We start from the raw sequence: 13,314 nt of genomic DNA, 5'->3' as shown, positions 1-13,314 counted from the left end.
AAACAAATGTAGTATTTGTTAGTAGGTGCGTTGGTGTCTTATCTGGGTACTTGCAGAATCTGCACGTGGCGTGTTGGATTTATACCAATCTTCTTCAAATGCCGATTTGGTCTGCATCGACCGTTGAGATTGCCAAGATTCGAAATTCTTTCAGCATCCTTTAATGCATTTTGCTTTTTTCATTTCAAAATTTGCTAAAAGATTCTTGGATTGTTTGTGTCCAATGAATCCTTATTTTCATTTCATCTTCATTTTCTATTCGATAATAATAATAATTTTTTTTCAATTAATTAAGATTTTTTTAGTTGAGATGAAAAAATCAGTGTGACGAGCGGGATTCGAACCTACGATCAAATAGATTACACGACAATTGAAAAATGGCAAAAAGGAGGGAAAATTCAAAGGGTGGGGTTGAGATGGGAAGTTAGTGTCCGAGTGGATCGAGGTCACGATAGCTCAAATGGTAGAGCAGCGGCGTACCAAGCCGAAGGTCGTGGGTTCGAATCCCGCTTGTGACACTGACTTTTTTTCTACTAAAAACCTTAATGAATTGAATGATATTAGTTGGTCAAGCGGTCCACGAAAACTAGTGAATTTAATAACGGTAATAATAATCCAAATTCACAGCTTAAGCCGCAGAAGGGTACTAGCACCGGTATAGCATAAAAATGTTTGAAACAATATGAAACTTTCGGGTTCAATAATAATTTAATGCAAATAGCTGGACTTTACGTTTTATAGTACACCTGTTAACGTGGCTTATGAATGTTGAACCCAGAAATATTATTAGTGTTATTTTTTTTCAATCGTCCATTCGAATGTTTAGAAAGCTTTCGTGTTACGCCCGTTGAAATTATGTTCAGTCTCGTTTTGAGAAAACGAGTTATAAGATGGAAACAGCAAAATATAACGTTTTAAATTTCGGTTTCTCTCTGTCATCATTTCCCGGCTGACAGCTCCGACGGGTCCCGTTCCTACGGACGCGATTCTTAAAACGATGCGCCCTTTTAGAAATTATGCCCAGTTACCACTTTCTTACAAGAAAGGTCACACGAAAATAACGAAAGCGGGGATATTTTGTGTGAAATTATCGCTTTTGAAAGTGACCTTTTGAACATTCATACTTCTTGTATATTAATTTGTCAAAAAGAAATTCATGAAAAATTCATTGACAACAAATAAACAGTTCAGTAAGTTATATCAAATGTGAATGTATGAGCCATTGGGGCAAAAAGAAAAGTACCCAACTAGGTTACACTTAAATTATTTACGTTCAACGTTTTTAACACACCAATCCTTTGGAAATTTTCTTTCCAGTCTTTTGCTCGTTAATGGCAAAATACTGAAAAACGTCCTACTGATCCACCTGCTCATTGAGATACTCATTAATGTTATTATTTCAAGTACTTATGGTACGCTTGTAGATCATGCGGAAAGAAGAGAACTTCCATAAAACAGGAAAGTGGGTGGTACGATGGACGGCATTATAAAAGTTAGAAATTAGTACTATTGGGTTGTCCGGAAAATAATGCAGGATTTTGGTATTAAACAAAAAAAAAGAAACTAGTTACTTTAAAGCAATGTTCTTTAATCAAAATAATTTCCCATACTCTCAATACATTTCTCCCAACGTGTTGGTAACTTATTAATTCCGTCTGAGTAGAATTCAGAATTTTTAGAATTGATAAAGTCAATAAATGCATTTTCCAGTTCCGTTTGATTTTTGAATATTATGTGTTGTAAGTAGTGGTCCAGGTGTCTAAAAAAATGGTAGTCAGTAGGCGAGAGGTCCGGAGAGTAGGGTGGGTGAGGCAAAGTTTCATAGCCAAGCTCCAATAATTTTTGTGACGTTACACGTGACACATGTGGTCGAGCGTTGTCATGCAACAAAATGGGCCCTTTCCGATTGACCAAAGAGGGCTTCATTACTGCCAATTTCTGATGCATGGTATTAATTTGGTTACAGTATGATTCAGCATTGATGGTTTCGCCAGGATTTAAGAAGCTGTAGTGTATTAAACCAAATGAAGCCCACCATACCGTAACCATTACCTTTTTTTGATGAGTTGGGGGCTTTGGAAAATGTATTGGAGCTTCTCCTTTGTCGAGCCACTGTCCAGAACGTCTAGTGTTAGAAGTGATGCACAAACATCAAAGCGCTGATTTTTTTGGCGATCGTTTAATGAGTGTGGAACCCAATTTTCGAGTTTTTTCACTTTTCCAATCGCCTTGAGGTGGTCAGCGACGGTCGTTTTACTGACTTTGAGTTGCTCTGCAAGTTCTCGAACAGTTGTTTTGGGGTTTTCTTCCACCACTGATCGCAGAACATCATCATTAAGAGAGGAAGGCCTTCCACGACCTTCTTCATCTTCAAGGCTGAAATCTCCCTCCCGAAATTTTTTAAACCACCTTTGCACAGTGCACTCATTAACACAACCCTCGCCCCAGACTTGGTTAATGTTTCTAGCCGTTTGGGCTCCGCTTCGGCCGAGTTTAAACTCGTAAAAGAAAATCGTACGAAATTCTCGCTTTGACATTATAAGGATGACTGAATTAATATTTCCAAGTAGCGGAATGCTACAGAGGTAAACAAACAATATCATTTGGAAGAGGATTAATAAGTGTTGACATTCATACAAATGAGTAATCCTGTAAACGTAAACAGAATATTTTATATAGATTTTTTTTAATGAAAACTTAAAATCCTGCATTATTTTCCGGACAACCCAATATTACCTTTTGAGGATACTGAAGTGTAATTTTCGAGTTTATGTCATGGACTTTCGTTTGTGGGATAGTTAAGTCATTCACTTCACCAGGAGAGGTGAGATTTTGGTCAAGGGGCATCAAATTATTCCAGTACCTAAGGCTTGGGCCGTTCTGATATTTCGAAGACAGTTTTGGCCCAGGTTTTAGTAAGTTTGAATGATTAGTGACCGTTAGTTATTAATTATTTGGGGATCGTGAGATGCGGTCTGGTGTGACGTAAGTTTTAGAAAAACATTTTCTTTATCGTGCCAACGTTTCGATCTTTATTGAGACCATCTTCAGGGCTCAAAGTGTTTGTTTTCTGCGTAATTTTGCCATTCTTGACTGTCGTGGGCACTCTCAACAAGACACACAAGAATGGCAAAATTACGCAGAAAACAAACACTTTGAGCCCTGAAGATGGTCTCAATAAAAATCGAAACGTTGGCACGATAAAGAAAATGTTTTTCTAAAACCTACGCCACACCAGACCGCATCTCACGATTTCCGAATAATCGTTTTGTCAGTTTCGAGTCAGTTGGTTGAGAGGTCTTTTATGTGATGGATCTTTGGAGTACAGCCATTGTGATCTAGCATGTCGCTTACAGGTTATCAATCTTCTAAGATGTAATAGTTTATACTGCAATGCTTGTGTTGTCTTACGTGTGACTGTCGTTCGCACACTTTCTTCTGAGGGTGGGTCGAGGAGGAATACTTAACGTTAAGGGTAAGCATTTTTTGGCCCAGACAAGGTGGTCAAAGTATACAGTAACTTTAATGATGTGATACTCTTGGAATAAAAATTTGAGAAGAAGAATTGGACCATGTATAAGTTCACTAATTTCGTAGTCCGCTTGACTAATAAATATATTACAATTAATTAAGGTTTTTAGTTGCGATAAAAAAGTCAATGGCACGAGCGGGATTCGAACCCACGACCTTCGGCTAAATACACCGCTTCTTTACCACTTGAGTTATCGTGACCTCGATCCACTCGGACACTAACTTCCCATCTCAACCCCACCTTTTGAATTTTCCCTCCTTTTTGCCATTTTTCAAGTGGCAGAGCAGCGGCGTATCTAGCCGAAGATCGTAGGTTCGAATCCCGCTCGTGCCATTGACTTTTTTATCTCAACTAAAAACCTTAATTAATTGTACTATGTATAAGTTTGATTTATTGGAATACCTCCATATTTTCATCTATGTTGGTTTAGATTAGACATTTTTTGTTGGGGCGTAGAATTCTGCTTCTCTAAAAGTCGAAATTGAAGTTTGCATTGAAATTAACCTATTTTAGTTTGGGTTTTGCAGTGCCTGGTATATTGTATTATGCATAAATAGAACAAAAGATGAGGCCAAGAATTTTCCCTTGCCAGACGCCAGCGTGTATTTGTATATGTGAATACTCGTTAACTCCACCTCACTGTGAAACTGCTGCTATTTAAGAAGGATTCCCGGAAAAGTAATAAATAATGGGTAGGAAACGTTTGATATTTTTGAACATAACTTAGTTCCACACCCTATCAAACAACTCAAAAATTTATTAATTTATGTTAACGAGTCCTTGTGCCTTAATTTTTCCATGGGTCGAAAACCCTCAATGTGATGATTTTATGGTTACATGGAAGAGAATATTTTGAAAATGAGATGGTGTCATATTACATAATTCTATTTTAAATAAAACTACAGCATACAGGAAGCTACAGTGAAAAGTAAAAAATAATAGTGAGAAATTTTGGCGAAACTCGATTTTCCCACTATGTTCGATTTTTCCCCTAACCAATGTTTCACTGGAGACCCTGATATATTATACTTTGTGTTAATAATAATAAATATTTGCATAATACAAGCAAAATAATTAAAAAACCAACCATATTAGCCCAATTGTGAATAAGCCTTAAACTAGAATATCTTTGAAAGATAATCAATTTTTTAATATTTTATGTATGTACGATGTTTGAAATTATCTCTTATGTATCATCGATTCAACAAATTGGCTGATCTAAACAAATTTTAAAAGAAAAACTTTTGAAATAAACTAAAATTCCAGTGAGCCGTTTTCAGACACGTATCTGAATCACTGTTCAACACGCCAATTCACTTCCTGATAGGCGAACTCTCGTGCAGGTCGTGATAAATAATATGTAAACAATATTTGTTTTAAAAATTATCACTGCCGGCTTTCTCGTATCACACGTATACCTATGCATAATTATTTTCAGAAGATTTGCAAACACCGCGTGTGGGCAGATTAAACAATCCCCTTACCGTGACTCCAAAAGATCCGACATAGATTCGCTGATCCGGTTGAGCAGAATTGTGCAATCAATCAGTAAAACCGATTTCATTAACATTTACTTCCATCGGGGTCAACGTTCTCATGAAATTCTACTTCTACGCTCTTTAATTCGGGTTATCATTGTTTCTTCTTTTCGTTTTTTTTCCAAGCTGGTTGTCATTTAAAAATAAAATAACCAAGGCCAGCTATGTTAATTTTACGATCAATAAAATTGGCAAAGGCTTCCACTTTACTCGGTAATTTATCGCCCTACCGGGGACCCGCGAATGTGGTCCCTTTTGGAAAAAAGATAAAATGGAATCGACATCTCGGAAGATTATGCTTTTCAATTGGGCTCAAAAGGATTCTAACAGCGCGATGAATCCAGTGAATGAGTACAATAACTGCGTTCATTAGCCGCCAACTATCATCAACTGTAAAATAATCTTTTAACCTTTCGTTTTCACCTTTGTTAGTTGAGAATTACAAAGCTATTTCTAAAGCTGCATAACTCATACTTCATTTTTCATTGCTTTCAGTGTGCTTGGCAAAGCAACATAACCGACGAGAGCGGCCATTATTCATAAACCACGTTAACCGTGTTACCATTAGAGATAAGAACATGGCAAAAAAATCATATTCTGACTTTAACAGCAGCAAAATGATCATGATTTTTACATCTTTATTTAACGAAAGGGTAAATATAGTTATGCATTTTTCGAAGATTGTGCCAGAGGGCACTTCCGTGCCTTACAATGGTAATAACGTTCGTGTTTAGATAGGGCGGTGTTTAGAAACTATAGGATCGAGTGCTTTTTACCTGACCAGCGCAATGTATGTAATATTCTCTGAGTCATATAAAAAATATGAATATTTCTGACATGATATACTTACCGTGTATGGCCGAGAGCGGATATAAAATGTTGTGAAAACTTTCTCCGGTCGATGTTCTTTTTCTTACAAATCCCTTTACGTTTTGTAAATGTAAGCTCATGTAAAACACTCTGGTCAGGTTAGAAAACTTTACTGTCTACTGGTTTTTTGAACGATACAACTAACCATCTAGGATATTGTGCTAGTTTTTAATACTTTCGAATAATTCAGATCAGTATTTGATGCAAAACATGTTTTTTATTTTGGTGTTTGATTTTTTTTTGTATCTGCTATAACCTTTTATGGAGCAAGCATAAACGGACCAAGTAATCTGTATCACTTTAACATGATATGTATTATGTAAACGCAGACAAACCAACACCACCTACATTTTTCAATAATTTAGTATAAAAAAGAAAAATATCTAAACCTTCGTGGCTTGAGGCTTATACTCTGACAAGCAAAAAGTTCCACCCAACAATTTTTATTTTATTTTCTCGATAAAAGGCAATTCTGCCCGTAATTTGTCTCATTGTTTGTATCAATAAATATTTGTTTATGCTATGTTTTAAATTGGAAATATCAATCGTAAACACACTTAATCCTTAATTTATTTAGAAATCGTGAGATGCGGTCTGGTGTGATGTAGGTTTCAGAAAAACATTTTCTTTATCGTGCCAACGTTTCGATCTTTATTGAGATCATCTTCAGGGCCTGGGATTTACAAACATTGTTTACATATAACAATTACATTTTTGATGTGGAATTGCCTTAATCCTTAATCCAAAACAAGGATAAAGGATTTTTCAATGTTTAATATTTACGGAATTTAAAATGTTTATTTAGTTTCATTTGTATACTGAAGCAATAAACTTAATTTCAATTTTTCAGCTTAAAAAAAGTCACTTAGAACTGAGGGTGTTGCGCGCGGTGTGACACTTATTGACGATGGACGTTCAATCGGGTATGCGGCTATTGTCATCGGAGTCCCCTACGAAACTCTGCGAGCCGCCGTTAGACGTTTTCCAGAATCTCGGTCCTACCTTAGAAGGTCCGGTCATGGACGTCCTAGGGTAACAGAACCATAAGATGACCGTTTTCGGACTCTAAAAATTGCGGAAAACCGGCACCTTACTGTTGTTCAGGTCATCAGGTCCAGCAAGTTCGAGGCGTCCAAATTTCTGAACGCACGCTCGAAAAAGATCAAATCAGTATGGACTGATGGCTTTTCGCCCCGTAAGCGGACCAGAGTCCACCAGAACACACAGAGAGCACGGCTCCCATTTGCTCGAGAACACGGCCATTGGTATTTGGACGATTGGTCTGCTGTACTTTTTACATATGAGTGTAGATTTGCTCTACGATATCCAGATGAGCCTGAAAGAGTGTGAAGAAGTCAAAATGAAAGGTACGAAGCGGGTAATTTGTCCGAGCCAACCTTTTCAACGTAGCTCAGTGATGGTGTGCGGGAATTTCAATGGAGAGTCGCACAGGGTTGGTTGTTGTTCGTCGAGGGTCTTTGACCGCCATTCGCTATGTGGATGAAATTTTGGAACATCATGCGTCGCCTATCCTTGATGAAATCAGCGACAATCCTATTCTAATGCACGACAATGCCCGTCTACATGTCGCTCCCGTACTACATTAAATTAAGGAGCGGCGTATTCAGCCGAAGGTCGTGAGTTCGAATCCTGCTCGTGAGGCTGACTTTTTTATCTCAACCAAAACCTTACTTAAAGATTAATTAATTGAAAAGAATTTATTTGGTCAATCGGACCACGAAACTTAATAGATTTAAATACTTTTCAAAAATAGAATGTACCAATGAAATGCAAACGCGGAGGTAAATACATCAAAGACAGACACAAAGAACATATAAGGAAAATTATGGAAAATCAAACTGACTAATCAATAACGAACCCCAAACAAACAAAGAAGCGTAGTGTCAAAAATACGTTCAAAAAGTATGACAAAAGAACACATTATGAAAAGGATACCACGATGATCACTAAGGATCGAATTAAAATTTACTTTGTTTTATGTGGAAAAAGGTTCTTCGGTGAGGTCACAAAGGAACGACAATTCTTTCCGTTTTTGCCGAGCTTTCGATGATTATATCGTCATCGTCAAGGCCTGTTTATTATGGGAAAACAGCAGTTAGAAATATTGTACAATTTAGAAACAATTATATACTCTTACTCTAACTCGATGAGTGTTAAACATATGTCTTGAGGAAAACTGCATTTATAGTAAATTATTTAAATTTAGTGAAGTTCAGCATCTACATATTAAAAAGATGAAATATAAAATTAATTAAAAATAATAAAATATAATGTATAAAATTTTAGAATTTTGTATTACGTTATATTTTATTATTTTTAATTAATTTTATATTTCATCTTTTTAATATGTAGATGCTGAACTTCATATATAATTATATATTGTGATATCCAAATGTAACTGAAAAAATTAAGAAAAGTGGCATGTACTTATACGTATGTTAACCGAGGTAACCTATATGATCACGTTGTTTTAAAATTATATATTATTTCAATTAATTAAGGTTTTTAGTTAAGATAAAAAAGTCAGTGCCACGAGAGGGATTCGAACCCACGATCTTCGGCTAAATACGCCGATGCTCTACCACTTGAGCTATCGTGACCTCGATCCACTCGGTCACTAACTTCCCATCGCTACCCCACCTCTTGAATTTTCCCTCCTTGAATTACATTTGAAACATTTGAAAAATGGCAAAAAGGAGGGAAAAAGTAGTAGAGTAGCGCCATATCTAGCCGAAGGACGTGGGTTCCAATCCCGCACGTGGCACTGACTTTTTTATCTCCACTAAAAACGTTAATTGATTGAAAGAGTTACTTGATCAAGCGGACCACGAAAACTAGTGAATTATACATTATGTTGTATTTTATTGTTTTTGATTAATTCTATATTTGATCTTTTTAATGTGTAGATGTAGACCAAATTTAAATAATTTATCATAAATGGAGTTTTCCTCAAGACATATGTTTAACACTCATCGAGTTAGAGTAAGATAATATAATTGTTTCTAAATTGTACAATATTACATAATAAGCAGGCCTTGATGATGACGATATAATCGAAAGCTCGACAAAAACCTAAAGAATTGTCGTTCCGTGGTGACCTCACCGAAGATCCTTTTTCCACGTAGTTTAGCATCAGGTCGATTCATCATCTCATCTTTAACTTCCTTTGATTTATAAAAAAGAAATAACACAGAAAGAAACACATCTAGAGTAAATTTATTCTCCCTTCGGAGCTCGTGCCCGTTGAGCGTTCCTCCGGGTGATTCGAAACGATCCTGTTGAAAACACGCGATATGCAAAGGAGCATGTGAACCACGTCACGAGTCTTGGATTGTAGGGGTTGGACGGGGTGCGCAACAACCCTCCGGCTGAAACAAGAGCCAATAAAGACAGGGCCACACTCTAAACCGGATAATGTTCCTATCTCGTGAGATCTCCGATCCTTGTCTAGGCCACAGGTGAAGATGTCTTATCTATTTGTAAATACTGTAGTTTTCCACTCGTAGGCACTATTTCGGTAGTGAACTGTTTTATTACGGAATTTTTTTATGTGAAATTAATGTGTAAGTTGTTCACGTTTTAAAACCATGGCGGAGTTCTTATTACCGAGGCCTTGAAGATCCTTCATAAGACCAACATGTTAGGTTTTTTTATAGGTCTGCACGACAAAAGGCACATGTGCACCGAGAATAACCCTTTCCTCTCGTCTGCACTTTTGTTACGAGACGTAGGAGAGGATTTAAAGGCATTTAATGAAAGGGTTTTAACGCTGATATTCAAGTCGTCCGGTAGGACATCCTGCCACGCCTACGCATTTTCTTGTGAACGGCGTCTTCGGATCTGGGCCGTCCCAGGCGGATGAAGGCGTATCCAAGTCATTGTAGTTTGCATAACGATCGAACGGATCCAAACTTCCTGGGGGCACGTGTTGACATATTTTTTTCCAATTTGTAAATGAAATCAAGAGCCGATCAAATCCTGCCGGTGGAAACACCTGCCGTGCTGAATACTTTATAGTGACAGGCTGCAACACTGTTTATTTGAATAAACACCAAATCTATAATGTAATTAATGACCAAATCAGACAAAATAAGGGATTCCCATTGCTAAACCATCCTCCTGTCTGTAAAATTTATCCTTAAACTGAAAATAACCACTGAATGCTACCATTTCTAACAAGTTAATAAAAATATTTAGTGTGGTGTTTAGTGACCGTTAGTTAATGATTACTTGGAGATCGTGAGATGCGGTCTGGTGTGACGTAGGTTTTAGCAAAACATTTTCTTTATAGTGCCAACGTTTCGATCTTTATTGAGATCATCTTCAGGGTTCAAAGTGTTTGTTTTCCGTGTAAATGCGTCATTATTGTGTGTCTTATTGAGAGTGCCGTTCATCGTTTTCTCGTGTAGAAATGTGTTTAGTGACCGTTAGTTAATGATTATTTGGAGATCGTGAGATGCGGTCTGGTGTGACGTAGGTTTTAGAAAAACATTTTCTTTATCGTGCCTACGTTTCAATCTTTATTGAGATAATTTCAGGGGCCAAAGTGTTTGTTTTCCGTGTAAATGTGTCATTATTGTGTGTCGTGTTGAGAGTGCCGTTCATCGTTGTCTCGGGTAGAAATGTGTGGTGTTTAGTGACCGTTAATTAATGATTATTTGGAGATCGTGAGATGCGGTCTTGTGTGACGTAGGTTTTAGAAAAACATTTTCTTTATAGTGCCAACGTTTCAATCTTTATTGAGATCATTTTCAGGGGCCAAAGTGTTTGTTTTTCGTGTAAATGTATCATTATTGTGTGTCGTGTTAAAAGTGCGGTTCATCGTTTTCTCGTGCAGAAATGTTGGTGTTTAGTGACCGTTAATTAATGATTATTTGGAGATCGTGAGATACGGTCTGGTGTGACGTAGTTTTTGGAAAAACATTTTCTTTATCGTGGCAACGTTTCGATCTTTATTGAGATCATCTTCAGGGCTCAAAGTGTTTGTTTTTCGTAGATGTGTCATTATTGGGAGTCGTGTTGATAGTACCCACTGGGGCCACCAGATCTCATCTCACGATCTCAAAATGAAAAAAAATTTAGTCGGATTTCAGTGATCTAACTCCATCCACCGTCTTGAGGATATAAACACACAAAAACAGCTAAACATGAAGATATGGTAGTAAATAACGATTTGACGACTAATAAAATTTCATCGTAAGTAATCGACTGTTGTGTGATACTGAATATATATATAATATATAATATTGACATTTTGTTTCGCTTATGTCTACATGTTTTGGAATATTCGCCAAGTATTTTGAAAGTTCATAGCCCGTCGAACACACTGTGCTTGACACAATTGTCTGTCATAGGCAACATTTTCTTTTTTGACTTTTTCGTAAACTATACAAAAGTTGGGAAAATTAGAAAGATAGGTTGAGATGGGAAGTTGATGTTCGAGGGGATCGAAGTCACGATAGATCAAGTGGTAGAACAGCGGCGTATCTAGCTGAAGGTCGTGGGTTCGAATCCCGTTGGTAACGCTGACTTTTTCATTTCAACCGATACCTTACACAAAGATTAATTAATTGTACGTAAACTATACATTTTTTTGGCTATTGCATTGCTACTTTTGAATCTTAATTTATCTTTGTTTCAGATTATTTTCTTTTTGAATAATTCATTCACAAAATTGTTGCACTTCTTTTCCTTTCTTTTGTTATCTTTTTTTTTGTGTATCTTAAATTTTTTGTTAAATATTCTACATATGTACATCCTACGTGTTTACACTTTAAATTAACATTTCCATCTATCAATTAATTAAGGTTTTAAGTTGAGATAAAAAAATCAGTGCCACGAGCGGGATTCACACGACAGCTCGAGTGGTAGAGTAGCGGCGTATCAAGCCGAAGGTCGTGGGTTCGAATCCCGCTCGTAACGCTGACTTTTTTATCTCAACTAAAAACCTTAATTAATTTAATGATATTAATTGATCACGCGGACCACGAAAAATAGTGAATTTCCTTCTATGGTTACATTTTTTACGCATCAGCGTGGCTTAAAATGCATGTAAGGAAAAGGAATAAATAAAAGTATGGCTGATTACTTTAAATAAAACTACACACAATCATTTAAAATTTGAATTCTAAACGAAACGCGTATATAATAATTGTAAGATTGACTTAATCCATGTGTTAATGCAGGATCTGCCTTGTTAGCTTGAATCTTTTATTTATGCCCTTTCAATTTAATTTCAGAGGAAGTCCAGGTAAAAACGAAAGTCGCCTGTTATCCTAAGCCAATACTAATTTTTAAACATGAACAAGTAAAACGCGACTCACAGGATAATGTTTCCTGTTGGAATGAAAGTGAGCCAAAGGTGAAACAATAAGAGAAAAAAAAGAACCTTTTAAAAGGCGTCATGTATGAATAATGTATTAAAGTATTACACGAGATTTAGATGCGTATCAACTGGCAATCAGAGCACAGGTGAAGCCTCGAAACGTGTTATTTGTAATCGGGGATGATAAAGGACGTAAGAGCTGAACGGGTCTGCCTGTTATTAGTTGGACGGCCGTGGCATTAGCCGGAGCGCCCTCTCATACCCTTTCCTACGTGCTTCGGCTTCGTGGTATTAATGTACCGAACAGTAGTTATCACCGTTTTCACGGGGCTGGCGGCTACGGGCTACACGTCGAAAACTTCCACCTCCTCAGGGTGATTTATCCTCCGAGGATTGAGATGGATGGGGTTCGTGTAGAGACGGCCCCGGGTTCTACAAACTCCAATTTGTCTCTTCGATATTCAAACACGCCCACCTTCTCTTTTCGCATTTGCCGGGCTAATTTTTAAGCGTTAAGCGTCCACTATTTGGACGTTACTGGAGGCGCTATGTGGAAAATCATCCGACTCCTCCTTAATCAGACAGATTCAAATTTCCATTGATTTGATGCAAATTGGAAAAGCAGCAGAATTATTTAAAATCTTGCACGTAGCCGGATATATTTTAAGTCAAACACACCTTATTATTTTTGGGTTGAAAATTCCTTAACTACACGTCAGAGGGGCGTTGGTGACAGCGGTTTAGGCGTTGACACGGCGTGTAAGGTAAAGGTCCAGGGTTCGAATACAGCGACCTTGCATTCAAACCCGACATACAAATGGGCTTTTTTTTTCAAAAACACCGGCACCCTATGGGTTTTTTATGACCTCTGCTGTTGCGAACCCTCGGGAAAAAAATACACGTAAAGAAAGGTGAATCTTGACAAAGATGAGAAAGAGTACATTCTCAGGGTAAGCGCTTATAATCTTTATGGTTATATTGATTATAACATACTTACTTCAATGTAAATCAGATTAAACGAGATCAAA

The 13,314-nt window shown here is 37.1% G+C and overlaps 1 non-coding gene across 1 annotated transcript; it reads left to right on the top strand.

The window, feature by feature from the left end:
* The first annotated feature begins 445 nt into the window (after nt 1–445).
* On the top strand, nt 446–518 carry Trnag-acc. The gene has a single exon. It is a non-coding gene; the product is annotated as a tRNA-Gly (tRNA).
* The last annotated feature ends 12,796 nt before the right edge of the window (nt 519–13,314 follow it).

The sequence above is a fragment of the Cimex lectularius genome, unplaced genomic scaffold, assembly GCF_000648675.2.
Source record: "Cimex lectularius strain Harlan isolate CLEC.00 unplaced genomic scaffold, Clec_2.1 scaffold123, whole genome shotgun sequence".
Lineage (NCBI taxonomy): Eukaryota > Metazoa > Arthropoda > Insecta > Hemiptera > Cimicidae > Cimex > Cimex lectularius.
This window is presented reverse-complemented; position numbering and strand designations above follow the sequence as displayed.